Raw genomic sequence first — 6000 nt, forward strand, 5'->3', positions numbered from 1 at the left:
GACTAGCAATAAGCTGGTTGGAGGGTGTGTTGAGTGTTAGAAAATGCATATTTATAAAGGAGAAAACCGTCATTTTACATTTCAAGTCTTACTAACAACCCTTACTTTTATGTTTTTAACATTCTTGTGATTTAATTACGTGTGTTTTATTTTAATTAAGTAATTTATGTATTTTAGGGGCATTATAGTCATTTCACAATAAAGGAGAGATCAGATGGCAAAACAGACATCACTTTTGAACTCAGGACAGTCGAAAACCTTAGGAGGAGCAAAAAAGGAAAAATGGTACTATTCACATATACGGTACTATTCACGTATACGGTACTGTATACGTTACCGTTCACAGCACTGTTCACATAGACGGACCGATGATGTGGCATTGACTGATGAGGTGTCACGATCCTGTTGGACTAAAATTCTTATGTACTGTTGATGGTGACGTGGCAGCATATCAGTGGACGAAAAATCTCGCGTACGGTGCATGCATCACACAGGATTATTTTCAACCAAATCGCGTTACTGTTCATCCAGGTCAAACCGTGTTACTGTTTATCCACATGGTCAAACCGTGGACTGTTGACTGATGACGTGGCGCAATCCTGAGCGTCTAAATTATTTTTGATCCGATGGCCATGATTTGCTCCATGTATCTATAAAAAGGAGGTCTCTCCCCCCTAATTTGATATCTCTGAATCCATTTTTGGGATCCATTTTCTGTAATTCCTTCTCCATCTTGTATTTTCTTCGTATTTTAATAAATTCCCATTTTGCCCCTAGTTCAATTATGAGTGGCTAATTTTCTTTCAAGCTTGGGTTGAAAGTGAAGTCTCAACATGTGTCATGGGCTTAATTTGGTAAATTTATTTTCTCTTCCCCTCTAGTTTTTGTGGATGTTTTGACTTTTCGTCGACAAATAATAATATTCTTGTCTAGTACCGCTTTGGTTTCACCGGCCCTCTAGTACAAGGTTATTATTATTTGGCACGATAAGCCCTTAGCACCATATTAATTAAAGTGTGGTTCATGAGGTGTGGATTCCCCCCTCATGATTTAATTGGCATTAATACGGATTATTTAGCCCATGATGCATGTTGATACGGATCCAGATACCCAAGTACGTCATTTCAATAGATTTCACTTCAATTTATTCTCGTCATTGCAATTCCAATTTTAGAATCTATTCTAATTTTAGGATAATTTAAATCACTTCCACCACAATTTCAACCACCCATTTACAAAATTAATTCTACATATAATTAAAATCCATCTCCTCGTGGGATCGACACTCGTTATCATTGATCTATACTATAATAGATTCGTGCGCTTGCGAGTACATTAAACCATCAGTGGGATCATGTTTTTGCTTTTTTAATGGATTCGTGTAAGGTGTTTTGCAGAACTTCATTCATGCTTGTGAACAAAGACCTTCACGAGATCTTCGCTAAGAACTTTTACGTTTTTGGAGGGAGAGTCCTCCATAGTATCAATGGTCTCAACACGATTCTCATTAAATGTTGACTATTTTAAAAAATAAAATTAGTGTCACTCATGAAAGCAATACAAAGTGTTTAATTTCTTTTTAAATGAACAAAATACAGCCAAAATAAAAACTCACTTGCAAACGAGGGGCACATGTGATGAACTTCTAGTAGCGATGGTGACCAGTATTTGTAGGGTAATTTGCTAAGACGACAGTCAAGGATTTTACAAGAGGTGGCTGTATATAAGTAAAAATAATTTTAGGGTTTTGCATGATGCCATTGTGTGTGGGTATATAATTTTTAAGATTTAATTTTAGTCTTTTTAATGTGATCAAGAGTCAAATAAAAATAAAAATTGGTCAAGGGATCAAGACCCATAACCAAAGTCAAATGGGGTCCTTGACTTGATCTTGACTTGATAATTTGGCTTTCGTCTCTCTCTAAGTCTCACACTTCCACAGCCTACTACTTCATTTCGTCATTCAAATAGGAGATAAGCAACCATTGCCGTACGTCATTTACTGTCCATCAGCTGTACTAAAGTCAATTTCTCTATCTTTTCTCCATAGTTTATTTCTTTCCCTTTTTTCTTTGCCACTATTTTTGGCTTGATTTTATGATATAGGATTTTTAAATTGAGATTTTTTGAATTTGGGCTTCTGATTTTGTCATGCGATTTACAATTTCTAAGATTTGTGTTAAGGTTTCACCTTAACTGATTACTGCTCTCTGTAGAAGATGAAGAACAACTTGTAACTTTACTCATTTGCTTCATTTGTGAAGATTGAAGGGTAAGAAGCACCTTTGTGTTGCTATAATATGATTTACAATTTCTTAATTTTGGATGTAAAATCTTATTTGTCTATGTGACGTGATAATTGGGTTAATATCCTGTACATTTAGAAATCAAATGATGTTATTTGATTGTGTTTGTGAGTTTGTTTCTTAGCAATTACATCTATTACTTATGAATGCTTGTGTACTGTTAATCTTAACTTTTCAAAGCCTTTTTTATCTATAGAAACTAAAGAGCTGATTTGCTATCACTTTTTTCGTAGGTCATGTGTCCATTTGATTTTAATACCCACATAGAAGCTTAGCTCCAAAATTATATTTAAATTATTTACCTCTCACTCAAAATCGTGGTTCAGTTATATGATGCCCTAAGTATCATTTTCAGTGGACTAAATTTTATTTGTATATATCTTAAGCTTTGTCCATTCCAGAAGTCTAATCATTACTTAATTTTTAATACAAGTAGTAAAGCAAAATTCTTTTTTAAGATCATAAATTGAACCTATGTCAAGTATTTTATCTTGCAAATTCCATTTTATATAATAGGCCATATCATGAAAATATCAAAAGAGAAATCATACAACTCATTTAATTAAATGTGTTTGGTCCTGTAAATACCTGAGCTAACATGCGCAGTTGAGCTCCTGCATTATTAACTTTATACATTCTTGTTTTAATATGGATATATTACTTTCAGACAATTTTTTTTGGCTTTTTAATTCTTAAAACCCACATCATCTTATTAAGTTAGTTAGATTATTTTATTTATGCATGTGTTAGATTATTTATTTTTGTTTCTTTTTCGCAGATGGATTCAGAATATGATAGTGTAGGGGAGTAATACCAAAGTGTAGTTAAATTAGGAGAAAAATATCAAGAACTAAAGTGTCAGATCCATGGGCCCATTTTACTAGATGTGAAGGAGAACCAAGAGCTTCATGTAATTATTGTGGTAAAACTTATGCTTGTCATCTTGTAAGAAATGGGACCATTAAAATGAACATTTTAAGGTTTGTGAAAATTACTTGAGTACTAAAGTAGATGAATTGGAGCAAAGTAGTAGATCTCTTCGCATAGTGCTTTTAATACCGTGGTTGTTTCTTTTGATAAAGAAGATGTAGAAAATCTTGTGCTAAAATGGTTGTGCTTGATGAGTTGCCATTTAGTTTTGTTAAGGGTAAAGGATTTCGTTATTTTTGTCATGTTGCTTGTACCCAGTTTGAGCCCCTTCTTAGTGGACACTTGTTTGAGATACCTATCAGTTGTATTTACATGAGAAGATATCATTGAAAAATATCTTCATTGCTAGTAAAATGAGAGTGTGTCTTACCATTAACACAAGGAGTTCTTTATAGAATATCAATTACATGATTGTGATAGCTTGTTTTTGTTGATTATGATTGGTAGTTGCAAAGGAAAATTTTAAGTTTAAGTCAAATAACAAGTCATAGAGGGGTCTTAATTGAGAAAGATATTGAGACTATTTTGCATGTTTAGAGTATAGATAGAGTACTTATAATTGCTGTAGATAATGTTGCTGGTCAAATGATTTGGCTGTTAAGTATATGAAGAGAAAGTTAAAAGAGTTGGCAGGTAGATGGAACATTGTTGGGTGGTAAGTTTCTATGTTAGAGTGTTGTGCACATATTATAATCTTGATTGTTGGTGAAGGATTAACAGAATTGAAAGGTTCAGTTGCTAGCATTCCTAACGCAGTGAGATTTATAAGATCATCTCTGGTGATGGAGGATAGATATAAAAAGTGTGTTGAAAAATAGATTTAAAAAGTATATTGAATAGGAGAAGATTAGAAGTAGAGGGTATGTAGTGTTAGATGTTGTTACTCGATGGAACTCTACCTATTTGATGTTGGATAATGTATTTAAGTTTCAAAAGGTTTTTGAACAATTGGAAGAAGTAGATGAACATTATCGTAACTATTTTAGAGAGGATATTAATGAAAGTGAGAACACAGGGCCACTAAATATGAAGATTGAGATAATGCAATTTATTTATTTGATCTTTAGAGATTCTTAAAAACACCACTTTGAAGTTTAATGCCTCTTTAATTGTAACTTCCAATCTATATTTTTATCAAGTTAGTGAAACTTGTTTGTTATTTTATTGTTGTTGTTTTTAAAATTTTATAATTGTTTTGTTCCAAAAGGTCGATTCTTCTTATTATTAGCACAATGCTTATTATTATTAATGTAATTTCTATTATTTTGTTTATATTCTTTTAGGTGAGTACTATTCAATCTCCATTGACAGCAAAGTGTTAGGATGTAGATACTATGTTGAGTAAAATGACAAAAAAATGAAGACAAAGTTGGATAAAGATTGAGGTTCGATGCATAACATGAACAAATTGTTGATTATTGCAGTTGTCTTTGATCCTCGATATAAGTTAGAGTATGTCTCATTTTATTTTGAATCTTTGTATAATACCAACAAGATTGAAGCAATGGTAGTGAGCATCAAAGATCAATTGGTAGGAGCTTATAACTTTTACCATGCTTTGTAGTCCAAGACTTCTTTTGATGTTTTTTCATGTGATGTGGATGTGAATGTGTGGGAAAATGAGTTATAAGGAAATACATATGATACGGAAGAAGTTTCTAAAGGGGGAAAAAAAAAAAAGAGAGAAAGAAAGAGAATGTGGGAAAAGAGAGATGGAAGTGTATTTAGTTCTCTTGAGTGAGGATGCATGCAACGATAGATTTGATTCTGAGTTGATGGAAGAACAATTGTTCCAGACACCCAATTTTGTCACTTATTGCCAAGGAGGTGCTTGCGATTCTTGTTTCAACAATAGCTTTAGAGTCCACTTGTAGCACCAGTGGACATATTCGTGGTCCATTTTTAGCACCAATGAAGAGGTTTATGATAAAATTGATGATTCATGCATTCAAAATTTAGAACTTTATCAAACAGTTCAATCTCATAAGTGTTTTAATTAAAAAGTTATAATTTATGCTTATTTATTTTTTATTTGTTCAAGTAATTCATATTTTAATTCTTCTTATGTAAAACTTTGAAAATTTGTACTTACGTTATTGGATGCATCAAATGTGGAGATTGGAAGCTTTTAAAAACATAAAAGATTGGAAGCTTTGTTAGGATTAAGTGAGATTATTAATTTATTTCATTTTGTGTATTTTGTTTAGGGAGGATTGCGTCCAAGAATTTAGTTGATGATTTCTATTTTATTTTTTGGTAATTATTTAAAATATTTGATTTGATATATTTGAATTAATTGTGAGAATCAGGTAAGAGAGAAATGAATTATTGATTTTAATTCTAACCAAATTGAATTGAACTGAACCAATTCAAATCAGTTTGATTTGATTCAATTCATTACCCAAAAAAAAAAGGTCTAAAAATTTTTCAACTTAATAAAATTGATTCAATTTGGTTCAATTCGATTTTATATAAAACCGAATCGAACCGAAATTTACCCACTCCTACGAGAGCATATAAAAATCAAAATATTGTAATAAATATCCTTAAAGTTTAAACTAATAGTAAAGTTGCTTGAGAAAAGTTTGGCTTGCTATAATTGAGGTGAGTTTGTTGGGTGGATATTATTTTTATAAACAAATAAAAAATTAATGTCTTAAGGCATGTTTGGTTGCTGTATTATAACTCCTCATTGCATTAGCTTTATACAAGCCCATGTTTGGTAAGTTAAAAGCTACAGAAACACTGCATAATGGGCCATCTA

This window comes from Citrus clementina, unplaced genomic scaffold (assembly GCF_000493195.1).
Source record: "Citrus clementina cultivar Clemenules unplaced genomic scaffold, Citrus_clementina_v1.0 scaffold_1, whole genome shotgun sequence".
Classification (NCBI taxonomy): domain Eukaryota; kingdom Viridiplantae; phylum Streptophyta; class Magnoliopsida; order Sapindales; family Rutaceae; genus Citrus; species Citrus x clementina.